Here is a 27,865-nt window from a genome sequence, read left to right as displayed (position 1 = left end):
GCGGGAAGGGAAGAGAAAACAATACAGGGAGGAGGGTGAGGGGGGAACTGGCATTGGAAAAGGAAAGAAAGATGAGAGAAGAAAGGAAAAGAAAATAGATACAATAAGATATATACAGTATATAGAAGGGGGGAGAGGAAGGAAGGATAGCTAGACCAGACGGGCGGATGCGGTGGCTGCAGGGCAATGACGGTAAGCAGGGAGAGAGTGTGAAAAAGGGGTGGAAGGAGGGGGAGGCTGAAGGTGGAGGGGGAGGGTATGGGGAAAGGGGTGGGAGGTGCGTGAGTTTAACTGGGGGACAATAATGGTGATGATGCTGCGGTCGGGACACCCGTAAGGAAGGGGGCCCATACCTGAGCAAAGATGACCGCCTGATCCTGAAGGTTATATATGACTCTCTCATGTGTTGCTACGCTAGTTATCGCCACAATCCATTCCTTGGGCGCGGGGGAGTTGTAGATCTCCAGTGGCGCAGGATACATATTTTCACAGTAGCCAAGGCTGTATGTAGAAGCCTCTTTTGCGGTTGCGATAAGGCCGGGAGGGAAGTTGTGTCATGCAGCAGGAGTAGTGAGGGAGATAAAGGGGTTGGAAGCAACATGGATTCCGACAGGACACGTTCCACTGAATTCCACAGGGGTTGTACTGACGGACAGCTACTGAGTACGTGGAGCATGTCACAGCGTGGAGCCGCACAGCACCACTATGATGCATGCGAGAGAAGGCCGGTCCTATGTAACTTCACCGGAGTCCAGTACCAATCGTGAAGTATTTTGAAGAGGCAGAACTTTAAACAAGCATTGCTCGTACCTCTGTCCAACACTTTCACCATGTCTGCCCAGTCCTCCTCATCAAAAGTCTGCTGCAGGCGGGCTTGCCATTGTAAACACAGTTTATCCAGGACAGTCGAGAGTGTAGGTAAGGACTTCATACAAGCCAGACATTACGCCCGTGTGTCTCACCCATATCGTCAAGTAAGCTATTATGGGTGAGGGTTGCTGCCCCCGTTGGGCCACGTCAGGGTAGTGATGCATACAATGCCGGAGTTGCATGTATCTCCACTCCTGCGCAGGATGTAGGCAGAATTCCTCCTGCAAACTATCACTCTCCAGCACCTGAATTAGGCAGTTAAGACTGGCGCACCTTCATTGCGGCCAGTTAAGGGCTGTTCCACCTATGTGTATACTATCATTGTACCGCAAGGGAGCCTGGGCATGGAGAAAGGGGTGAATCCCCAGAAGACGGTGAACCCTCTGCCAAGCCACACTTGTCGCCTTCAGAATCGGATTTGTGTCGTGAGAGGGCACAAAAGTCGTGCAGTAACCCCATTAAGGCCTCCTGCGTGGGAGAGCAAGTCTCTCTCCACGGATATCCACTGTGGCGATTCTGCGGGGTTCAGACATGGTCTCAGCCAGTGGTGACAAGTGGAGGGCCAAAGTGTAGTGTTCCACCGAGGGGAGTCCCATTCTGCTGTGTGATCTGCGAGCTATTCGTTTTGCCGGTGCTAGACGGGGAGCATAGACCCCACACAAAAGACCTGATTGAGGTGTCCACCAATCGCAATGTGGAAAGGGGTATCTGGAGAGGCAAAAGTCCCAGCACGTATGTGAAGTGCGGTAATGTGATCATCCGCACCGCCTGCAATCTGCCCCACATGGAGAGGCTTAGCTGGGCCCATTTGTCAAAGTCAAGTCTCATGCATGCGATGAGGGGGGCCACGGTTGATAAAGACCCCCAAGTATTTAAGGCGCTTTGGGGTCTAGCGAAATGAGAAGCTCAGGAACGCTGATTTGTCATCCCCCGGGAAAGGGGGAGGGCCTTGCTCTTGTCCCAGTTTACCCGATAGCCGGAAAGGAGAGCAAAATCTTCAATGATCTCCCTTAGAGCAGGCAGTGAGCGGTCTGGGACGCTTAACGTGAGCAGGACATCGTCAGCGTACAGGTAAAGTTTAGAGATGGTGCCGGCAAAGGGTATGGAGATGATTCCTTGAGTTGCGGCCTGGCACGAATCCGACCTGCGTCCGGTGTATGACAGACAGGATGACCTTATGCAGGCGATTTGCCAGGACACTGGCCAATATCTTGATATTGCTGTCCAGGAGAGAAATGGGTCAGCAACTACCACAAAGTAGAGGGTCCCGGCCGGGTTTTGGTATAACGGCAATTATGGTGGTGTTGGAGATCGCCCCCAGAGAGTCCAGCTGACACGCCTCATCCAGCGCCCTATGTAGGACATCCAGCATTTCTTCTCCCGCCCACTTGTAGAATTCAGCAGGGAATCTGTCTTCACCAGGCAATTTATGATATGGGAGAGCAGAGACAACCTGTAGGAGTTCCTGCCGTGTGATGTCCCCCCCCAGCAGTTCTCGGCCCTTATCGGAAAGCGAGGGCAAAGGGACTGTAATAAGAAAAGCCTCTATCTGGGTAAGAGAATGCTGCGATTCCGGGGCATAGAGGTGACGGTAAAAGGTCGCAAATTCATCTACTATCTCTTGCAGGTGTGTGAGAGTGTCCCCCGTACGGGCTTGATGACCGGTATAGCTAGGGTCGCCACTCGTTGGCAAAGCTGAGCTGCCAACAAGCAGCCAGCCTTCTCCCCCCTGCTCGTAGTGCCGACCTTGTAAGCGCTGAAGCGTGTATTCAGCCTGAGAAGTAAAGAGTTTGTTCAAAGCCATATTGGGTCTCTCCAGCTCCCTGTTCTTGTTTGCTAGTGTGGCGTCATGCATCATATGGCCCCTGCAATGTTGACTTGGCCGCTGCCCAGGTAACCCTCCTAGATGTCACTGAGCCGAGGTTGTCCCGGATGTAGGTGGATGCGTGTGCTTGCAGCTGCACCTTCCTTTGAGGGTTTCGGTAGCGGTGAACAGCAAATCGCCATGGCTTGCGGCCTGGGGATACCAGACCCAGCTGGATTACTAAAAGAATCGGAGAGTGGTCCAACAGACCCCCACCTAATATGCAAGCGTCCTGTGTGTGCGCCACTAGGCTATGTGAAATAAGGAAATAGTCCAGTCGGGATTGGGTACTATGGACCGGAGATAGAAAGGTATACTCCCTATCCGCTGGGTCGGTCAATCTCCAGAAGTCTACTAAGCCGTTGTACTGCATTACGTCAGACTGCAAGGCTCTGTCTCCGTTATTGGTGGTATCCAGAGGCCCAGTCCTGTCTAGTATTGCATCTCTTGTCAGATTCCAGTCTCCACCAATTATGTATCGAGAAGCCCTAATCTCTGTCAGGAGACAGTTGATACGTAGAAAAAACTGCCTTTTGGAGCCAATTGGGAAGTAGACGGAACCCACATAGAGCGAAGAACCGCCCAGTCTCAATTTGGCAAACACATAACATCCTTCTGGGTCGACCCACTTTTTGGTAACTGAATATCGCAACACCGCACTTCCGCAAAGCACTACTCCGCTCATCTTGTGACATCACAGCACTGTGCCCACCCAGTCCTGTCCTAGCTTGTCCGATTCAGGCCTGGTCAGATGTGTCTCCTGAAGGAAAGTTACATCCGCCCGTTTGGTGTTGAGGTACGAGAGTATTTTTTTCCATTTAATGAAGTGGGTGTGACCATTAACGTTCCAAGAGACAACCCATAGCGTGGTGGGTGAGGCGGGTGAATGTCCAGCCATGAGGAGAGGCTAGAGGGGGGCAGCAAGGATGGATGCTATGGAGAGGGGGAAGAAAGAAACAAGGGGAAGGGGATATAAAAGACCGGTAGAATTATGAGCTGGGGGGGAGAAGTGTTGGGAAGAAAGAGATAAAAAGGAGCGAAATATAAAGAGACATCGGGGGAGAAGAATAAGAGGGTGCAAGATGGAGAGTGAAAATATAAAATATAAAAAAGAAAGTGTAAATAGATATAATATAGTAAGAGGGCGGGAGGATAGGGGGAAGGAAGAGGAAAGGAAGGTGTGAAAAAGGGGTGATGAAGAGAGCAGGGCTAAGACAGACAAGAGACAGGAATAATAAAGAAAAACTGATCTCAGCTCAGGGAAAGGAGGTGATTAATAAAGTATGAGAAGGATAAGGGAGAAGGGAGGGGAGGGGGAAAAAAACAAAGAAAAGGATGGAGCAAAACAAGAGCCCCAGAAATCCTAAACCTTAATCTGTGGGTCTTTACCTGAACCCAGAGAGTCCCAGCACAAGGCCGGCTGGGCCACGGATGGAAGAGGGGACGCAGCACGGGACCGCCACCACCCCATGGCGCGGACCCCCCACAGCCACGGAGCCAAAGTCCTCCAGAACGATAACCCCCCATTCGGACTGAAAGAATGCAACACCGCGCATTGTGAGGGCTAGCCTTCCGGGGGACGCCGCAGCGAGTGCAGCTGACTCCCCAGGAACAAAGAGAGGGGCGGAAAGGGGGAGTTGTGGCAAAGGCCAATTAAGGTTATAGTTTACTGTCACACAGTTCGTTCCGCCTTTTGGGAGGAGCGAACTGTGTGACAGTAAACTTATTTGTATTTGGCTGGAAGTGTCCTGACTTTTTTCCTTTTATCCAGCAAGGAAATGCTATTTTATAATTTATGGAATTCCCGATTCCATGGTCCGACAGCCACGTGATGAGCCTCGGTATTTCGGGCCCCAGGAAAACCACACCCAAATATGAAAGTGATCTAATTTTATATAAATATATATATATATATATATTCGCCACCAGTTCTCTTGCAGTTGCAGCTTGCGTCTTTAAAGCAATGCACATACTTTAACTGACGTGTTTCAACTGTAGCTTTTAGGCAGTAATCCAGTAATCAAAAAAGTCAAGTAACTCTTGTGATTATGTTTCTGTTAGAAAAGTATGTGACTTTTGTCTAGTGGTAGTTTTGATGCCATAAAGTAGCGCATAAGGTTTATATGCCTACTGAAAGGATCAAAACTATATTACATGTGAATAACTCAGTGGATTAGTAAAGCCAGCCATTTCCTGCGCTATAATACAAATGAAATCTATGTACGAGGTGAGCTATGGAGAGATGAAATGCACTTTTGCTGAGTGGTAGTGAGGGAATCAGAGGAGGAGGTAATAGGAGTGGGAGTGGGAGAACCAATAATGATTGTTGGACTGGGCACTAGAGGTGCTAAAGACTGTGACGATTGGAATGTGACAATGTGATGTAATAGTGTGTCTTTTTTGTTTTCTTGAGTGTCTTGAGAGAACATACTGATTGAGGGAAGAAGCATAAGCAAGGGGACCTTTACTGTTGCAGGTATCTCACACACACACCCACCAGCAATTTTGTGACTGTCTACATAGCCTAGTGTTTAAGAGCAGCAGTTTAGCCAGTAGCAGAGAAGGCATCTTGCTGGATGACTGCTGTGCAAGCCCTAACTTGAGTTTTAGAGGACAGCTCTAACATAGGATCAGAGACTGAGACAGCAAATACTGAAACAGCATCTTAGGGATAGGGCAATGGCGCAGACTCTGGGAGTCATTTTTCAGTAGGTGGAGTCCCATTCGATAACTTCTCTTCCAATGATTATGAGGGAGGTGATGAGGACAATACTGTGCAGCGGGACAATAGCGGGTTAGCCCAACCGAGAGAGCAGGTGCATGTGGCGGCAAGCACAGATAAAGTGGTCTCTTGGGAGCTCCCCAATTTAGTTCAGCCCCAAATTCCACCGCCCAAATTGTATTGTGGAGACATCAAAATGATCTTATTTTGTAAGGCACCTGCATTTTTGATCCTGGGCTCAGCGGCCATATAGAGAAACATACTAAACCTATAATTTATGGAAACTAGACATCCGGGGGAGTCCACAGAGGTGTGACTTGTGTGGATTCCCCAAAGTTTTCTTACCCAGAATACCCTGCAAAGCTGAAATGTTGAATAAAAACTCTATTTTTTTCTTGAACTTCTGTCACACAAACTACAGGAATATGCTGGAATCCACAAAATTCCTACCACCCAGGGTTGCCCCAGCTGTCCTGATAAAAACGCTACCCACTTTAGTGCCTGTACCTAGTTCCTGCGTCAGGGATAGATCACCCCAGGGTCAACAGTTGCCCTCATATAAGGACCAACATTGACTGCTGTGTGATCTATTCCTGTCACGGGCACTAGGTCTACCCACACAAGTGAGGTACTATTTTTATCGGGAGACTTGGGGGAACGCTCTGTGGAAGGAAATGTGTGGCTCCTCTCAGATTCCAGAACTTACTGTCCCCGAAAAGTGAGGAAATATTTTTCGGGCCACATTTTGAGGTTTACAAAGGATTCTGGGTAACAGAACCTGGTGAGAGCCCCACAAATCACCCCATCTTGGATTCCTCTAGGTGTCAAGTTTTAAAAAATGCACAGGTTTGGTAGGTTTTCTTAGGTGCCGGCTGAGCTAGAGGCTAAACTCCATAGCTAGGCACTTTGCAAAAAACAGCTCTGTTTTCTTTGGGAAAATGTGATGTGTCCATGTTGTGTTTTGTGGGCATTACCTGTCACGGGTACTAGGCATACCCACATAAGTGAAGTACCATTTTTATCAGGAGACTTGGGAGAATGCTGAGTGGAAGGAAATTTGTGGCTCCTCTCAGATTCCAGAACTTTCTGTCACCGAAATGTGAGGAAAAAGTATTTTTTGCAAAGGATCCTGGGTAACAAAACCTGGTGAGAGACCCACAAGTCACCCCATCTTGGATTCCCCTAGGTGTCGATAGTTTTAAAACAAATGCACACATTTGGTAGATTTCCTTAGGTGCCGGCTGAGCTACAGGCCATAATACACAGCTAGGCACTTTTGAAAAACCCATCAGCTTTCAATGTAAAAATGTGATGTGTCCATGTTGCGTTTCCTGTTGCGGGCATTAGGCCTACCCACAAAAGTGAGGTACCATTTTTATTGGGAGACTTGGGGGAACACAGAATAGCAGAACAAGTGTTATTGTCCCTTTGTCTTTCTCTACATTTTTTCATTCCAAATGTAACCTGGTGTGTAAAAAAGACATCTATTTGAGAATTACCTTGTAATTTACATGCTAGTATGGGCACCCCTGAATTCAGATAGGTGCAAATAACCAATGCTTCTCAACACATTATCTTTTGGCCATTTTGTAAATTCCAAGGTTTTCTTGATACCTATATTTCAGCAAATGAATTGTTGTATACCCAGTAGAGAATGAAAACCCATTGCAAGGTGCAGCTCATTTATTGACTCCGGGTACCTAGGGATCTTGATGAACCTACAAGCCCTATATATCCGCAACCAGAAGAGTCCAGCAGAAGTAACGGTATATTGCTTTAAAAAGTCTGACAACGTAGGAAAAGGTTACAAAGTAAAACATGGAGAAAAATAGCCTCCCCCTCCTTCCACCCCTTTTTTCACCATAATTTGAATATTTTTTTTATATCAGCTGTTATTTTCTGTAGGAAAACCTTGTAGGATCTACACAAATGACCCCTTGCTGAATTCTGAATTTTGTCTACTTGTCAGAAATGTTTAGCATTCTGGGATCCAGCATTGGTTTCACACCCATTCCTGTCACTAACTGGAAGGAGGCTGAAAGCACAAAAAATAGTGAAAATGGGGTATGTCCCAATAAAATGATAAAATTATGTTGAAAAATAGGGTTTTCGGATTCAAGTCTGCCTGTTCCTGAAAGCTGGGAAGATGGTGATTTTAGCACCACAAACCCTTTGTTGATGCCATTTTCAGGGAAGAAAACACAAGCCTTCTCCGGCAGCCCTTTCTTTCCCATTTTATTGAAAAAAAAACAAATTTTTTGCTGTATTTTGGCTAATTTATCGGTCTACTCCGGGGGAACCCACAAGCTCTGGGTACTTTTGAGAATCCCTAGGATTGTAGAAAAAAAAGACGCTAATTTTGCATGGATATCTTATGTGGACAAAAAGCTATGAAGACCTAAGTGCGAACTACCTCAAATAGCCAAAAAAGGGCAAAGTACTGGGGGGAAAGGCCCAGTAGCTAAGGGGTTAAGACCAATAGGGTCATTAGGAAGGGCTGGGTCTTTCACTCCTTCAAGGTTAATAAACTGAGTACCATTGCATGAGTGATAGTAACATCCCTGTTGTTTACAGCACTTAGGGCCATATGTACGAAAGCTTTTTCCCATAGACACAGAATGGGCAAAATCCTTTGGTACATCTGGCCCTTAGGAACCCCAGTATTATGTAGTAAAAAAAAAAACATCTATTATTACTATACATCATTGTTAATATACTACTACTACAATTATTCAGAACTAGTTATCATGAATAGTGTTCATTACCTCTAATTATTATTATTATTATTATTATTATTATTATTATTATTATTATTATTATTATTATTATTATTATTACCACCATTTGACTAAAACAAGAGCATTGTTCCATACAACTGATAAGGAATACAGACACCAGGTTTTGTTATTTGAGTGCATGCGAAGATTGCAGCATTGGGTTTGACAATTTACTTTCTCAAATTGTTATGAAAGACCAATTTAAGAGCACAAAAAAGGCATGTTCCTAGGGCAATCAAAGTGTCTAGCAGTCAGGTAGCAAAGTCTTGGTTATTTCAAGCAAATTCTAACACATTTGAAGCTAGTAATGTCATTGTATACTGTGCTGGTGGTGGTTTCTGACAATACGTAGTCCCTCCAGATGACTTCATGGCCATAGTGGAATTCCAAAACCTCTTTTGTTAATGAATAGCACACTTGAAATAGCACCAGAAAACACACACAATATAAAGCGTTAAAGTGTTATTTATTTGAAAATCAAGTCTAGTGCATAAAATATGAATGGCAACTCCACAAAATTAGAAAATAAGTGCAGCGATGCATGACATAGCAAGCCAATATAATATGAACAGTTCTGACTTGTTTATTATGTTCCTAGCATCCTAACACCCTGCCTGTATGTCTAAATGCCATGCTAAAATTTAGCAGAAGGAGAAAATAGCAAGTCAATAAATCAAGGTGCAGATTTCACAAAAGTGCCGCTGCACCTAGTGCATCGCCACATTCCTTGCTCCCCTTAGCACCCTCCCTACCACCACCACCATGGTGCAGGGTACGGGGCAATAACATCATTTTTATTGACGCAATTGATGTACTCTGCAGGAGTAGAGCCAATATTTTGGTGCTACTCCTGCAGAGTACATAGGGGCCAATTATAAATAATGGAAGCCCCCTTTTAACACCTGCTCTGAGCAGGTGTTCACAGTGCTGAATTAAAATGGAGCAAGGAAATCTCTTAGATTTCCTTGCACTATTGTTATGGCCCCCCTAACGGCATAATGTGGCACAAGGGCTTACAAAGTGGCACAATACATGCATTGCACCACTTTGTAAATATGATGCAGGGAAAATGCCACTTTAGCTCCACCTTAGCATCACAAAAATTACACCATGGCGGAGCTAAGGTGTCATTAGGGGCTCTTAAATCAGCCCCCAAGTTTCTTAAGGTGAATCACACAGCATAAGTTTCTTTGTGAGAAATGGCAGCTTAGCTATTATCTATCACAGCATTTGCCTTGGAATGAGAACAATGCCAGGCTGAAGACCATTTCTTTATGCCGTTCTCTGAAACCCAGGGCAACTAACGATTAACGCTGGTCTGCGACCAACAAACCGGTGTGACCTCTCCAATTTTTGGCCAAATATAGAGGTATTTATAGCTGACAGACACTTTGTATCTTGTATTTCTACATTTGGTGACACTACAGACCCAAAAAGACAAAATAAGTATGGAGACAAATTTGTTATTTCAATTCACATGTTCACATTTTAACCTTCATCTTACGTGTCCATAGTAACATGCCATCAACCATAACATAAACAACAAATATATGTGAGCCAAGTTAGGAGGCAGACATGAATATAAAACATCTGGCATGTCTAAAACTTCACACTCTCTAACAGGTAAAGATAAAAGAGTTTGCAAGATAGCATACAATAAAAACAGAAGTTAAATTAGGGCTGTCACAGTGGTCATGACAGTAGTATGCTTCCTTTGAGATAGCAGCAGCAACCTGGTTAAAGAAATGGGAAGTGGATTGGTAAAAGTAATCAAGCAGGAAAACAACAAAAGAAGTGCATGAGGCAGAGAGCAAAATGTCAAAGTAGTTAGACTGTGCCTTTTTATCATATTTATAAAAACTTGAAAAACGTGACTGACATAATATTTGTCTTACCGTTAATTCTTTCGTGAATTGAAGCCTGTAGCAGCTTTGCCGCCCCCAGCCTGCAGATTTAAAACACAGGAAATGTCAACATCTGTGCCCCAGGGGTTGTCATATACTATTTTTCCAATTATAAAATAATTAAAAAACATTGTGAACTCTGTCGAAACCTCTTGTGCATTATACCTTGATTGAAAAATGTATATGTACTAGGCATGTCTCCACGGCAAACATTCATCACGACTTTCAAAAAGAGATGTTCTCTGTGTATTTAAATGTAGTCATAACTTTGGAGTGATAATTGAAATGGGCACTGCATACACATTTGACGCTTTGATTGTAACCTTGTAAAGCCTGGGTTGTCAAACGCCAAACCAAAACTCTTCTGGTGGTGCATCTTTTCTAATTGATGGTTTGCTCTGCTGGGCCACCTGAAAAAACACCTGCCTCCGTTTGAAGGTCTATGTAAGACATCTGCCTACAAACTGTAGTTATCCACTGTGAGGAGTATATCTAAAATGTACTACGCCTTCCCAGCAAATTTAAAAACCGATACCCCTATTGCTAAATTTCCTCCTCGCCACCAAGCCCTCTCTCACCACCATCACATTCCGAAGTTGTGGTCAGTCTGTCATCCAAAGGACTCCATTCTACCACCCACTACAGGTTGTGCAATCTATCTAGGATGTAAAACCTTAAACTTCCAGTAGTTGTCTCCTTTATGGACACGTTTTTTTTTCTGCCCTATACCTCCAACACCTCCTTAGACATTTGTTGATACGGTTGTCTCCCGCCTTTTTTCCTGCACACTGTTTGCATCAGTGATGGGCCCTTGACAACAATCACGCCAGTTGACTCTAGGGGAGGAGCTATCAGTGCAGCAGGTGTGGTGGCCCTGGGAGTCAGTGAACTCTTAGTAATGCTGTATTTTATTCCCAAACCTGCAGTCAAGGGACTCATTTTTCTTGCTCCATTGGGGAACATGACACCCTTGGTCTGCAAATGGTGTAGTCAATTGTCTGAGAAATTTCCAAGTATTCAGTATTTTGTGGCCAATGTTCTATGATGGATTGACTTGTTCTTTTTCCAAACAGGAGACATAACTTTTCTTCTAAGATGTTTTTCACATTACAATAGATTTTTGTTAGAAACTGGGTTGTTGGTTGACTGCGGTGTATCCCTTTGTCAAACAGCAATTACAATCCTAGTCAGACTAATTGTCAGGCAGACCTTAGGTTAACCTTTGCTTGCAACAGAGCAGTCAGGCTTAACTTAGAGGCAGTGTGTAAAGTATTTGTGCAACACCACGCAAAAAGATACCACACCAAGTGAGTAAAATAGATCTGACTTTAAAAAATAAAAAAGACCAAAACAACAAAAATCTAATAAGTAGAACCTGAGATATTGATTTTTAAATATTTCCGGTACAAATAGCGCTAAAAAGTTTAAAGTGCTAAAAGGGGGATATCTGGTCATGCCAGACCAGGACAAAGTCATAGGTTCGGGCCAACCACGATGGAGCGTGGGCCGGCTACAATGACCCAGTTAGCCCTTTGAACAAAAGTACCTTCATCTGAGAATGTGGAGCATTGCAAGGAGTAGGATTTAAGAGGTGTCTCGCAGCAGAGGCAATGCACTGGTTACAAGATGCAAGCAAGGCTGCGGTGCAAGATCCTGACGCATCAATGTCGAGAATCCTGTTGATGCAAGGACCAGTGTCAAGGTGATACTACAGTTCGCTCAGAGATGAGCATTGAAACTACTGAGCAGAGTTTTGCCATCATTGTCGAGGCTGACGTCGATGGGGAGGTGAGGACCTTGCGTTGGGAGAAAGTGTTGTGCAGTGGTGGGTCCAAAGGCAAAGTGTAGGGTCCAATCCATGCAGTAGTGGTGATGGGACAGTTCTGCTCGAAGATGTGTCGCTCAGCCGAGGTGATGCATCAGTTTGGCTTGGAGGTGTGCTGCTCAGCAGAGGAAGCATTGGTTCTGCTAGAGGAAAAAACATCTTAAGCCACTTCCAAGAGTCCAGGACTGGGATGGTATCACTTGACTGGACAGACTCACAGATGGCTAAATCCAGGTGTAAATTGAAGGTAGTTGGGAGTCTTTTCTGTCCCTGAGACTTCAAAACAGGAGGTCAGCCAGCCAGCCCTTGGAACCACTCTGTGCTCAAGTGATGCAGGTCCGGTCCTTCTCACCCAGGCAGGGGAACAGCAGACAGCAGGTCAGTACAACTAGGAAGGGGTCGGGCGTGGCCAGAAGCCGATGAAGTTGCATGTGTGAGAGCGGTGCTCCGGGGCCGAGAACGGGGCCCGGGCAGAATCCTGCCTTAAAAAAAGCCCAAAAACTTAACTAAAAGTGGTCCCAATAATAGGAGACCCCCGAGCAGAAGCCAGTGAGGTAACATCGCCCAAGAGCAGACGTACGGGAAGAAAAATTTAAACGAACTACACGACGCGCAGGTCTCAAAATGGCGGCCGCACCAGGAAACCAACTTCGCACCGATGAAGCCGCGGAGCTCCCACTGCAAATCCAGACACCCGACTCCCCGCACTGAACTGGGGAAGAAAAGGTGACACAACCCAGAGAACAAAAGAAGCGGCAAAAGAAGAACAGCGGAACAACTGTGAAATTCAGGTGAGCGCGCAGAGCCGGGCGGACTGGGGGACAGATGCAAGGGAGAAAGAACATGAACGCTGAGACAGCGGGTTGCACAGCGTACAACTAGCTCAGGGACATCACCAACCAAGAAAACCTGCCCCCACCGGTGTCCTGACACAATCAAATGCTCACCGCAACGGGACGCGCACAAGGAGCCATATCAGAGAAACTAAAACGTTTCAAGTACAACTAGCTGAACCCCACCTCACACGAACCCGCCCGCCAAACTTCACCAATCAACCAGGGGCCAGAAAGACGCAGCGATCGTCTCTCCCGGTCCACCAGAGACTCACACACAGGGGCCCTTCACGAGCGAGAGCCGAGCTAACGCTCAGCCGGGAGAGCAGGAAGCAGCTGAAAGATCAAACACCTTGAACCCAGAGAAACGAAATAACCTGCCTGCTGGGCTCCATCAATCAGTCAGGGACCAGAGAGACGCAGCGACCGCCGCCCCCTGGGCCCCTGGAGACTCACATACAATAGGATACCCGTCACCAGGGGCCCGTGTTGCGCTTGAAACCCGGCAAAGAACACAGCGGCGAGGAACAGGATGCAGAGCGCTCTCCCTACCGCAGATTGAAATCGTGCCCAATAATCCCCGACCTGAAACCGCACCACACCTTAATCACCGGGCAACGGCACCCATTCGCCTGGGCCCAGGACAGTCGCCACGGCCGGGTTTCTTCTCACATGCCACCCAACGATAAGAACAGCAAAATGGGCAAACCCAAAAAACAAGAAGGACAAGACCAAGAAGAACCGATGACCAACAAGATGCCCGGACAACCTCCTCATTTGGATCCCAAGACCTCACCAACTCAACAAGAAACAACCTTGGACACACTCCTGCAGGCTATAAGAGAATCTCGTTAAGTTCTTGAACAGAAAATAGATAATCTAACCGTGGACTCATCACTATTACGAGATGACCATCGCAAATTAACAGAAAGGGTAGTAACTGCGGAGAAAACACTAAACCTGGTGACGTCAACTCAAAAAACAATGACCAAAGAGATGGCCGAACTCGCAGCAAGAATCAAAACACTGGAGGCCAGAGCAGAGGATGCAGAAAACCACTTCCGCAGGAACAACCTGAGACTAACCGGAGTGCCGGAGGGGTCAGAGTCTTCCACGGCAAATATGGAAACATTTTTAGAAAACTGGATCAAAGACACCATCCCTTCCAAAGGCCTATCAGCATTTTTTGCGGTCGAAAGAGCCCACCGGGTCCCCGGCAGATCCCCTCCACCGGGAACCAGACCTCGCCCAATCATAGCCAAACTACTGCAAGCCCGCGCCAAAGGGGAAATCACACTAAATAACCAGCGTATTATGGTATTCCCCGACTTTACTAAAGAAACCCAATCCCTGAGGGCCTCATATAATGACTGTAAACGCACCCTGCGCGAAAAAGGCATCAAATATGCAATGCTATTCCCAGCTAAACTGAGAGTCGAACACAATGGCAAGACACACTTTTTCTCAACCCCACAGCTCGCAGGAGACTGGATGGAAACTCTTAACTTCACACCGTCAAGTACACAGAGTAGGTCCTCCCGCACAGTTGGCAAAAGACAAGGTAGATCCACCAATAGAGTACTGGATATAGCAACCCCTAGACACCAATACTTACAGGAAATGCGCGAGGCAAAAGACACAGCAGCAACCCTGAGCAAAAGAACCTTACACGACTCACAAGCCTCAGGAGATGCCTCAGACCATGACTCAAGCTGTGGGAGCCTCTCCATCTCTTCGCAAGACAACTGCACTGACCTCCCAAAAATCACCCTCAGAACAGTAGAAGAAATCATCTAATACCTCTTGTATCGGACACAGCAAACTTAAACTACCTTCTGATCTTCACTAACACACAGCCCTCTCCGAGAAGAACCTAACACGCAACCAAAAGTAAATAATAAACTTTGAATAATCCACTAAGGGCTGCAGATATACCTCTGCCGGGCCCCAGAACCGACCTGGAGTGTAAGCTCTCGGCCCTGGCGCACCTCCCACCACCAATAGGTCATAAGACAAGTTAAATGGTTTGGACGGGGAAAGTTTTATTATCCGGTCCTGGGGAGAGGGAGTTGGGGAAAACCATTGTTAGTGTTGGGGAGGGAATAACTCATGCAAACACAACCACAATAGTTGGAGGAGCTCAAACCAAACATAGGTCACTAAACCTGACCACACACACCGCAGAGCACACATCTAATCCTGTCAATGTAATACAGATCAATCTAGTCAATGACAACACAGTATAAAATAATAACCTGGAATGTAAGAGGCCTAAATAACATGTCCAAACGATATAAAGTCCACAACTACCTCAAACATAGAGGAATCCATATAGCCCTACTACAAGAAACCCACCTCACAGAACAGGAAGTCAAAGCCCTTAGCAAAAGATGGAGGGGTCAAATAATAGCCACTAACTATTCTGCTTACGCTGGGGGGGCACTGATATGGATCCGCCCTGGGGTCCCCATCCAAATACTTCATAAGAGCATTGACAAATAGGGAAGGTACGCTTATGATAAACGAGAGACTAGGAGGAAGAGAAATAACCAAAGGAAGTATATACGCGCCAAATCACGACCAAAGTATATTCTGGACAAACTGTCACTAGAAATAGGCCCTCTGCTGGCAGGCATAAACATAATAGGGGGGGACTTCAACTGCATAGCTAGTAACTCTCTAGACAGATCGCACCCACCAATATCACAATCACAATCACTGAAAACTGCAAAGCAGTTCGTAGAATGGCAACAAAGCTGGCAATTAATAGTTTGCTGGAGAACAACTAACCCACAGTCAAGGGACTGCTCATACTACTCACCAGTACACGACCTACACGTTAGACTTGACACCATTCTGGTGTCTCCTGAAATACAGAGCGACATGATTGCAGCTGAATACCTTAGTAGAACGATATCAGATCACAACCCCCTTTTATCTACTCTATCCTGGGGCAGAGAAAAGCCCACAATACCAACATGGCGCCTTAGAGTAGAAATGCTCGAAGACGAAGTGTTCAAAAACACATTACACATAGCCATAGGGGAATTTTTTTACATCAATGGAGGAACCGCAGCACTAGATCCATCGAATGGAAGACTTTTAAAATAGTGATCCGGGGCAAGTGCATTGCCGAAAACATAGATGTCCGAAAATCAATAGAGGCAGAACTTTTACAATTGGAAGAATCTCTTAGAGACCTAGAAAGAAGGCGCCCCGCACAACCTGACTTACACCCCAAGCTGGTAGCAACCAGGACAAAAATCTGTGAAGCAAGCACCAAACTCGCTCGCTTTGATTACAAACAATACCTAACCAGACAACACGCAGAAGGGCACAAAGCTAGCACTCTACTAGCCTGGCTCGCGCAACCCCCCAAAAAACAAACCACCATAGTCGAAATCGAAAATTCGAAAGACACACAGGTATATACTCAAAAAGAGATAAATGCCGTCTTCTACGATTACTATGCTAATCTATATGCACCCCCTTTGGAAACATTGACCACCACCCAGTTACGTGAATTGGAAGCCCTCTCCACCCCCAGCCTAGATGCAGAAATAAAGTCATCTCTAGCACTACCTATAACAATTACTGAAATAAAAACAGCCATCCAAAGCATGGCATGGGGCAAAGTTCCAGGAGCAGATGGGCTTCCACTAGAATTTTACCATCAGTACCAAGACCTGCTAGCCCCCCACCTCTGCACATTATACGCAGAAGCATGGGATAGCAATGTTCTACCTCAATCGACTAACGTAGCCATTATGATCCCATTGCTGAAACCGGATAGACCCGACACAGACGTCCGCTCTTACCGCCCCTTATCCATGCTCAATATAGACTATAAAATACTTAGCCGTATCTTAGCCGACAGACTGCTCCCCCACATGACCTCACTGCAGGCTTCATACCCAAACGCAGCACATCCCAAAATATTAGACGCCTAACATCAATACTTCACTCCTTTCCCCCAAATATACCTAAGGCAGCAATCATTTCGGTTGACATAGAGAAAGCATTCGATAGTCTAAGATGGGACTATCTAGAACAAGCCATGCTGAAAATGGGACTAGGTGAAGGGTTCGTAAAATGGACCAAACTGCTATATACTAATCCCACCGCAAGAGTAAGAACAGGCAACTACATATCCCCCCCGCTACAGGTTGGAAGGGGTACCAGGCAAGGATGCCCACTGTCCCCCCTTCTCTTTGCAATTGCAATAGAACCACTAGCACAAATGGCTAGATCCGGCTCCCACTATAAGGGTATCCCAATTAACAACTGGACTCATCACATCGCTCTGTACGCAGATGACATGCTACTCTTCCTACAAAACTTAGAGACGGAACAACCAGGGGCCATAAGTATGCTAGACAATTACGGAGCTGCTTCCGGACTCCGGATTAAAGGGAGGAAGTCATCCATTTTTCCACTGCTCGCTGACACCACAGAACCCACCAATACAAGAGGTCTTCCATGGTCCCCTAACACTTTTAAATACCTAGGAGTAAAGATCTATCACTCAGTAAACGATCTGCTAGAAGGAAACATAGAGGGAGCACTTAGAGGGATTAGAACTAGCATGCGCTTCTGGGAAACACTACCTCTAACAGTCACGGGCAGAATTGCTCTCCTTAAAATGATAGTGCTGCCTAGATTGCTATACTATTTTTCAACTATCCCACTCATAATCCCGAAATCAACATTCAAAGAAATAGAGACCATGTCAACAAACTTCATATGGGGCCAGAGCAGACATAGAATAGCAATACAAACTCTCCAAAGACCTACAGCCGAGGGAGGCTTAGCAGCCCCGGACACGGAAATCTACTACTTGGCAGGCCAACTACAATGGATTGCAAAACTACTATGCAACCCCCCAAACACTGCTGAACTGCTCCTCCCCTTAAACTGCCCTATAGACAAAATAACGGGAATTCTACTGAACCCCTGGAAAACCAAAGATAGACTTCCGATGGAATGGGAGTCATCCAGACATTGCTGGTCCCAATACCTAAAGCACTCACACATCAAAACTCCATATACACCGGAAATCCTGTTGTCCTGCCTGACTAATATTTCAGGGAAACAAGCCATCCCAGGTCTCAACAAATTGATATCTTATAACATTACTAAATTGGGAGACCTATACAACGGAGGGAAAATGTACACCTACGCTGAACTACAAAACCAATACAACCTCCCCCCCGGTTTATTTATCACCCACAATGCCATCATCAAAATCGCCCACAGAGCTTGGAGAACAGGGACCTTCGAACCCTCCACCCATAACAGTTGCAAAATCATATGCTCATTAGGGGACCAAAAAGGAGTAGTATCAGGAATATATAAAACACTACAAGCTAGCACACGCCTGCCATTAGTAAAACTTAAATCCAAGTGGCAAACAGAGCTAGGAACCACCTGGGATGAAACATAATGGGACCAGATCATATCACGTATTTATCCAGTATCCAGAAATGCCAGGTTAAAATTAATAAATCTGTACATCTTCCACAGAGCTTATCTAACCCCACAAATGATCTTCAAAATCTATGGTACAAATAACGCAAAATGCCCTAGATGCGCAGAACCTACAGCAGGCTTTCTACACATGCTCTGGAACTGCCCTCACCTCAACGCATTCTGGGAGGGGATCTTTGCAAAAATATCAGCCTGCACTGAAAGATCACTGAATAAATCTCCAACAGCGGCCCTGTTGGGGATTTTCCCAATACCGTCAGCCCTTAAAATATCCAACAAGTTCATAGACCTAGCCCTAATCCTGGTAAAACGCGAAATCACCTCAAACTGGAAGTCCCCAGCAGGCCCAGAATTGACCAGATGGCAAAACGCAGTAGAGAAATGGGCAGACACAGAAGTTCAGTTCTACTGCGCGAGGCATTTCGAGAGCAAAGACCCAGAGACGACGCAGCACAGTGGGACTCAATTCTGGAAAAACTTAAATCCCCAAAAACACTTACCAGAGAAGCAAATGTAACTACCTCGGACACCGACACAGACTCAAACACGGCACTTGTACAATAACGCTCTGCAAAAGAAGGGGAAAAAAAACACAGCAGCTAAACCTACTGAGACTCGCCAACAGAGAACTATTTCACATAATCGGAGATGCATGAGGGGAGGGAGGGGGGCTCAGTTATATAAGTAGAGTAATCATTATATGAACTTTATCGTTATGTTGCAAAACTTCAATAAACTTTTATTTTTTAAAAAACTAGGAAGGGGTCCAGCAAAGCAGCAGTCTAGCAGATTGACAGTTTGTCAGCAGCACTCCAGCCCTCCTTCCTGACAGAGTATTCCGACGTGCAGAAGTGTACTGAAGTGGTGGTGTCAGACAGATGTCTAGTACTTATACCCAGTTCGGCCACTGAAGTGGGGGAGAGTTCAAAGACAGGCCTTTTAAGTGCAAAGAAGTCCTGCTCTTCCTGCCATGGTTCCAGACTCACTACAGGGGGTATGCAGCCCTTTGTGTGGGGACAGGGCAGCCGATTCAGATGTAAGTGAGGCTGCATCCAGCTCCTCACTTACATCCTCCCAGGATGGCCCATCAGGTAACACCTAAGCATCCATTGAGTGTGGTCGTACAGGGGGAATACACAAAGTCCAGCTGTCACCCACCCTAGACAAGTGATCAGAGACAGGCAGCAGGCACCAAATGGTTAAGGTAAGAAAATGCCAACTTTCTAAAAGTGGCATTATCAGAATTGCAATCTAAAATCTAAATTCACCATAAGTCGTGATTTTAAATTGTGATTCAAGAGACACCAAACTCAAAAAGCTTATCTCTTCCAGATTGTGACTTAAACTTTTAGAATGTAATAAGGTAATCCTGTGTTATCCAATGGGAAAGATAGGCCTTGCAGTAGTGAATAACAGCTTTGGATGTTTTTCACTGCCAGGACATGTAAAACTTCAAAGTGCCTGTCCCACCTTTTAAATATATTGCACCCTGCCCTTTGGGTTGCCCAAGGCCTACCTTAGGGGTGACATATGTATTAAAAGGGAAGGTTTGGGCCTGGGGAAAGCGTTATTTTGCCATGTTGATATGGCAGTGTAGAAGCTCTATAATGGCAGGCCCGAGACATTGTTAGAGGATTACTTAAGTTGGTGGCACAATCAGTGCTGCAGGCCAACTGATAGCATTTAATTTACAGGTCCTGGGTCCATGTAATGCCACTTTATTAGCGACTTAGAAGTAAATTAAATATGCCTATTGGGGATTAACCAATGATACCATGTTTTAAGGAGGGAGCACAAGCACCTTAGCACTGGTTAGCAGTGGTTAAATGCACAAAGTCTTAAAGCCAACAAAAACAAGGGCAGAAAAGGGGAGAAGTGAGGCAAAACGTTGGTGGGAAGACCTCCCTAAGTGTGTCAGTTTTAGCAATTTATTTTGTAGCTCCTTATTAAATTTTGAATATACTACAGTCAGCAGGTTGAATATTCTTTTAGCATAATAGTCTTCTTCCCGGGTTGTATCGGTTTATAAAGTTCATTTCCTTCACTGTTGGCCCTCATCTAAGGCTTTGGACTGTAATTGAAGGTGAGAGCTGTCAATGGCCCCAATAACCTTCAAAAGTAACAATTAATGACATAATGAACACATGCTAACTCTATCCACATTTAGTTGTTTCTACTCCAAGGCCTGTGTTTACAGATATTCTCAGCCATCCCATTTTCCTATCACATTCTGAGCGCCCTGTAATCCTCCCTCTACTGCGTTTTGTATGGACCCTAGTTGTGCCCTTGAACTAAAAGAAATCTCAGACAAGTTAGATTACTGTCTACTGTCGTTTATTGCTCACCGTCCGTTACAAACATTAAAATACACAAGATTCCCTCAAAACCAAGAGAATTCAAGCAGCTGCGTTTACCTGGCGGGACAATTTATCTTGAATAGACATATAATCAGCTTTCCGAGCCAATCTTGTGAAAGAGATATTTTGTTTACTTATTTTCTATAATTATTTTTTTAAATCAATGGCAATGATAGACAATTGAGTGGCTAATGAACTGCTTACTTCAGAGTCTGCTCAATGAAATCTGTCCTAATAATATGCATGTTACACATGATGAATTGTCTGTATTATTCTATTTTTCTGCTTAGTGTTTATTGATTCTTGAAATCTTATCCATTGTTGGTTCTCAATGTTTTAATTGAACAGTGTTAAGGTGCTGCTAGGACCGCTTAACTTTTTAAACATCAACAGATATCAATTAATACGTCAATACTAATGAATAGATTAAAATATTCAAGTGTAAGGCAGAAACCACTTGTCAATAATTAAAATAAGGCTGCTCTCCACCTAATTAAACAATCTAAACTGAATTTACGTGAATCAGACTTACAAGTTGCAATAATACATTACATCATCCTTTCTCTAAATGCTGAATTCTTCCAAATGAAGATCATGCTAAAGGTCCAGGCACGATCTAAAGCAAGGAGGCTTCAGATGTTTCTTAAAATATAGGCGAACTTACACTTTTGATTAAGTTTACAATTGTTTGCTAATTGCAAAGGTATTTAATAAGTAGTATCATTAGAACAACTCCGCACATAAAAGAATCGGAAAATGCAGTTCTGCACCAGGAGTCAGTAGATGATTCAGCAATACATTTCCTCAGAAGGGCCCTTTCAACAAGATACTCTATTCTATGTATTCTTTTCAGATACTTCTGTGGCAAAATTAGGTACAATTCATTGAAGTAGCAGGGAAGGCGCTGGTGTATACATGCTCCCACTCTGATAAACCTTTTAGTACTCCATAGAGCAATCGTGTATTGTGGAGGCAGGGTGATACACCTGTCTGTTACATTTTCTCTGTGCCAAAAGTGGATGATTGTTAGACAAAGGAGAGAACATGGGTTAAGAGCCTGAAAGACAGCAACCGATGTTATATGACACGTGGTCATAATGTTGTTAGTCCAAGATGAGGGTAGAAGGAGTAGGATGATAAAGGGAGGAAGTGACAGCAGTTACACGTGATGGCGATTGAGGACATAGGAGTAGGTAAGGATATTCTTAAGACATAGAACATGCTAGAGGGTGACTGATCTTTGATATGTTAATAGGTGAGGTGAGACATTTTGTCGAGTAAAAGAGGAGAGGAAATGAGTGAGAAGGTAGTGAAGGTCGTTGTAGTATGGTTGGGAGATCGCTAAGGCTATCATTTTAAGGAGAGGATTGATCACAGTAGTTTGGGGAAGGAAGAAAGAAAAAGGCCTTAGAGGTTGAGAAGTTAGGGGGAGACAGAAGGAGAGAGGGGAATAGATGAAAGAGGAAAGGGAATGGTACGTAGTAGTGCCTAAGTAGGTGGAAAGGGGATTTGTTGAGTTTGATAAGGAGTTTAAGCCCAGACAAGCATGCAAAAGAAAGTTCTTAGTTTGTGGGGGAAAAGGAGGAGAGACATGACTCTGGATAAAATAAGGTCGTGTGCAGGAAAAGGAGAGAAAGGGATTTGAAGAGATGACAATTAGTCAAGTAGGAGGGTGTTGAAAAAATTTAGTGAGTGAAATTGATTGACAATGGGGAAGGAGTAGTGTGAGTCAAAAGAGGAGGTTAGATTGAAAGGAAAGATACGTTTAGGAGGTAGGTGGCACGTATTGTAGGATCGAAATGAAGATGAGAGGGAATGAATGTGTAGGGTAGATAGAATGTAGCAAAAGCATAGAGTGGCTGGGAAGGACCATATGACTATGATAAAGAGTGTTTGCATGAGGTAGGGGTATTAAGGTAGGGCATAAGGCTGCAAGAAAGATAAAAATATGCATACAAAATGTGATCACTTCCGGAAGGATGTGGATGAGCTTAGGAGAATATGGAGACTGTAAGATGGTTGGGAGGTAGTAAGGCTGAAAGTGAGAGTAGATATTTTAATATATTTTGGGTTAGGCATGGGATTTGGGGACATATGTAATCAATGAGCTAAAGTCTTGTATAAGTAAGGATCATATAGGAGTAGGAAGGAGAGGAAAGTGGTGGTAGCATAGTGTGAGAAGTGATATGTGAAAGAGGAAAAAAAATCTATCAATGAAGTGTCTGAGGAAAGTGGAGTACTGATATGAGATGTTTTCATCTTGTGAGGTGCATTATAGTGCTGGGGCACAGGGACAGTAAGTGACATGTAACCAGAAAGAAGAGCGGGAGCTTGCAAGCAAACCGAGCTATAAGGGTCTCTGGAATTCCTCAGAAGCAACAATGGCAGAGCTGAAAGGAAGACACTGATTCCCCAAAAACACAAAGAGACTTAGGTGTTTATGGAGCCATCCTGATGTGAACATAATGCAGCCTCCATAAGGTCGCAGTTTCCGATAGGTAACCAGGAGGTTGTAAGATTCTATTGGGTCATCTAGAAGCAACATAGGTGGAACCTCAAGGAAAATACATTTTACAAAAACCACAAGGAGATTTAAGAGTCTAACGTGACACTGGTGCAACCCCCAAGAAGTTGCAGCTTCTCAAAAAGTACAGGTGTCAGAAACACTTTATGGAGTCACCTAGAAACAATGTAGTTGCAACCCAAAGATGAAGCACCTTTCAAAATCCACCTGGAGATGTATACTCTACCCATAAGCAATGCAGGTGAAACCCCCAGAAAGATGCAATGTCAAATAAATATTGAGCCACCCAGATGCTGCATAGGTGCAAACCTCAGGAAGACTGAGCTTTAAAACCTCACCTTCAGAATTATAATTATATGGAGACAGTCAGAATTACTGTGAGTGCAATCCCTACCATAACAGAGATTCTCCTTGGTAACCAACGGGCCTGAGTAGATAGTATTAGTCATGTAAAATTAAGTTTATTGATTCAGCTTTACAATAAAGCCATACAATAATAAAAACATAAAATACAAAAAGCAAAATACCCTGACCTGGAGATTCGATGTAACAATGCATGCCCCAAAGAATACGGACTAGCAAGCCTCCCTCTCCTAATGTATGCCATCTGCTTAGTTAAAACACCTGAATGGACTAGCAATTAGTCCGCATGACTTCCCTCTGTAACATAGCTATAGTCTTCATCCTTCACTGCAACGCAAACAATCTATAGTTAACCTTTATTGGAAGGCACAATGGATAAAAACATAAATGTGTTAAATCAAGGGTACGACTCCAGTGCAAGAAGGACCAGTACTCAAAATATTATGTGTCACTGTAGTAAAACACCGGACCTATTTTACAATGCTTCCCTTGATTTAAAGGAGGGATAGTGTTGCAACAATACCATGGGTACATGAGGAAAGAGTAAACAGGTCTTAGCTATGCCAGCCAATGGCTAAAAAACGTTAAGCCTCAATAGGTCTATCTGTGCAAAGACGGCAAAAGTTTAACCCTGCAGGGGGCAGGGTTAGTTCGGAAGGAAGTTGCATATCTGTGGAACAAGCAGGTGAAGTGCTATACAGTACACAATAGCTGTCATAGAAAACAAAAGGCTTTAGAGCAGGTATGATTATCGTCTAATACGGCTAATCATTTTAAATGTTAAGAGTGCTTGTGCAAGACAGCTAAGGTCCAAATGTTAGGCTGTGCAAAGACTGCAAAAGTGCAACCGTGTAGGGGGCAGGGTTAGTTAGGAAGGATATTATATATATATGCAACAGCAGATAAATTGCTATATACAATTGCCATCATAGATGGCTGATGACGTTAGACTAAGCATGGCTAACATCTGTGACGGCTAATCATTTTAAGACTTTGAAAGCACTTGTGCAGGACAGCTAAAGTGCATCAATACAGGGCAAATCCTTAAGTGTATGTCCATATCAGAGAAAGAGCTATACAACCTTGGGCAGCCTTATAAGTCTGCATTAAGGCCTACTCTGCTTCTTGATAATGAGGTAGCACCTATGTAGGCTAAAATCACCACCCCAATCCTCCTGTAGAAAGAAAGTGCAAGTGCAATTTAAATCAATAGCAACTGTTAGCTCAAAACATCAGTCTGGTCTCCAGATGTGGCAAACATATAGTAAGCTCCCTTAAGTCTCTGTCTTGCTAAGGTTAATGTTCTTGTTTCCCTATGTTGTAATTGATCATCTCATCTTCCAGATAAGAAATATATATAAAGCTACAGCATGATAAATCTCCGGCTTCTCAGTTCTATGGCATAGTGAAAGGGCATCCTCGCAGCTCCTCGTATAGTACTTTAAAAACAGGGGCATTGCTAGCCCCTATCACAGAATAGCATAAAATGCTTCAAAATGTCTTGGCCACCAAGATAACAGTCACAAATATCAGCTCTGTGGCTGTAACCCATGGGTCAACATTTGGTATAGGAATGAGCTTGCATTGTGCCTAGCCTAAATCTGAGGTATAGGGCCCTTTTCTCCGGGGGCAAAATCAAGTCAAGGTAGGGCGCCAGCAGAATTTGGCTTTTATGTCCAGATATTTAGATAGTAAGGCACTGTTTAAAGCCTCGTGCTTTTGGCACATGAAATCCCAGAATATCCTTTTTGCCAATGGTAAAGTGGCTTTAGTCATATTTTCTCGATGGAGCCATAAATCTAGACAATTTGTTCTTTTGAATATGTGCTCTTTGTGTCTGAACTACAGCAATCATTTGCAATCGTTGTAGGCCAGATTGATAAGTTACTTCCCTATGTCATTAATGTAGATGTTAATTGAAGCTCGTACCAGCATGTACACCACTGCCTGACTCCTGTGTGTATGCCAAACTTGGTTGTGCACTCACCTTTATGGACATATTTTATCACTGCTGTATTTACGGTATTAAGACTAATTAGCAGGTTCAATAGATATTTTGAGACAGCGTGGTCCTCCATTGTAGTCTGATCCACACTATCAAAGGCTGTCTCTAGATCTATAAAGACCAGGAAGAGTGATGGTTTTGAAGCACAATATACTTTAAACAATTCATGAATAGTCACAAGACTTGGTCAATTGTGCTCTGACCCCTCCGGAAGATGACTTGAAGGTGAGATATTAAGCAATTGTCCTCCATCCAAGTCTCCAGGCGTTCAAGCAGCAGCTTACCGAAGATTTTACTTACAACATGCAGTAACAAGATTGAGCTGTAGTTAGAAGGATCGTCCTTTCAGTCATTTTGTTGTGGATGGGGACTATTATGGATGACTTCCAGAAATCTGGAACCATGCCTTCTGATAGAATTGCATTGAAGGCAGCTATCAAAGGGCCTGCCACATGTCCAGATTCATTTTAAACACATGTGTAGGTACCTGGTCTGGGGAATTTTCCAAGCTTTTGATGTTGGATGGCCTGGACTAGTCCCATTTCACTAAATGTCTTGTCTTCATCGTAGCAATTATGCAGGGGGCACAGCTGCAGCTTGATTCTCTATGGCACCCTGAAGATCTGATTTTGCTCTTCCCAGGTCACTGTTCATAGCCACTTGGTGTAGTGAGGAAAAGTGCTCTACCCTTCTTAAGGTGTTTATATTGGCCCCCAAGTTTTGGTCTGATTCTTAGCAGCTCGCATATAAGTTCCCAAAATGGTTTTGTATCTTTTATTTCGATTGCATTTTGCAGGCCTTTGTAGGCCTTAAAGTTCTATTTTTCCTTCTTGTGCCATAAGAGAAGCATATAAGACCTTTGTGCTTCCAGCAGCTGTGTCTTGTCCCCTAAAGTGGTTCTTCTTTTCCTGAGAGGAGCACTGAGCTCTTTCTTCCTTTCAGCATATTCTTTATAATACCAATCATGGTAGGAATCTTGCAATATGATGACCCTGCTTTCTTTGTGACCTATTAATACTTGCTTGGTAGTTTTGAGGAACAGCTTAAAAGATTCAGTTATCACAATGCTGGTATCCTTGTCCCACATGCTCAACATTGTGTGAAGTGCATTCCACTGCAGATTGGTTAAAAAGTCTAGTGTTTTCCATTTAATGGGTGCTCAGGAGAGCTTTTCATTTTTCCATTTAGGCTAAGTTTGCACACATATGCACAAATGCACGTTCTGTTTGGTGCCAGTTCTTGAATTTAGAGTCTGCAAGATCAAGTGCAAGATGAAGTGGATCATTGTCACTCTCTATTACTTCTTCGACCCACATATCGATTACCCAATTCCAGGCCTCCGGGTTGACCATAATCATAATAATGTAACTGTGATGTAATTTATCATGACTAATCATAATGTACTCAATCGCATTGGCACACTTCCCCACCCAAAAGGATGGTCTTGGGAGATTATCAGAAGTTGTGAAGATCTTCAGGGGTCTCATGCTCGCATTTAGGAATGGTGTAGTTACATTCGCTGTCTTTTTTGATGTCCTATATTCTTTACAAGAGGGATGATGTGGGAGCCCCCATGTGTAGTCCTCGTCCATTGCTTACTGATCCCACAGGACTGGATGGAGTCTGGTGTTCAAGTCCCTGCAAAATATTATCATTCTTGCCTTGGTGGAAGGGTGAGAGACTGTGCTTTCAGGCCTTGTAGTCGCTAGTAGTGAATCCAACAATTTTAGGAGCATTGAGCATAGATGTTGATGATGTCTATCACTCCTTTGCCTTTTTCTAACTTGAAATGTTGTATGTGGTTACCTATAGGGAAGAATGATAGTTTAGTGTTGAGAGCAAATAGGCTTTTGACCCAGATGTGGATGTCACCCTTTGCCATACTCTAGGCCTGCCTATAGCAGGCGTCTTAAAGGAAACAACCCCCTCTATATCTATGGTCTCCAATGCCCAGATTTCATGCAGGTGGCATATATCCTGCAACTTCATATATGCAACCCAATTTTTATATTTCATCTTATTGCTTAAACCCATTGTATTCCAACTTATTATCTGCATATAATCTGCCACTGGATAAAGGGATCACTGCTTTCCCTATAAATTGCTGCATGGTTCGGTAGCCGTGCCAAAGGGATCCCATTCAGGGTATGATTGTGGATATGTGGGATTGTAAACAGTGTTGGAGTTAAGTGTGCCTCAGTTTTTAACATCACCTTTAGGTGGAAGAGGATAGGGGAGGCCACATGCTCTGCTCAGAATTAGCTGGATGTCTACTTTCCCTTTGGTTTCGTTTTTTCATGCTTTTAAGGCCTTCCTCGAACAAAGGAGAGTATG

This window comes from Pleurodeles waltl, chromosome 1_2 (genome assembly GCF_031143425.1).
Source record: "Pleurodeles waltl isolate 20211129_DDA chromosome 1_2, aPleWal1.hap1.20221129, whole genome shotgun sequence".
NCBI lineage: Eukaryota > Metazoa > Chordata > Amphibia > Caudata > Salamandridae > Pleurodeles > Pleurodeles waltl.
The sequence above is the reverse complement of the archived record's forward strand: the minus strand, read 5'-3'. Positions refer to the sequence as shown.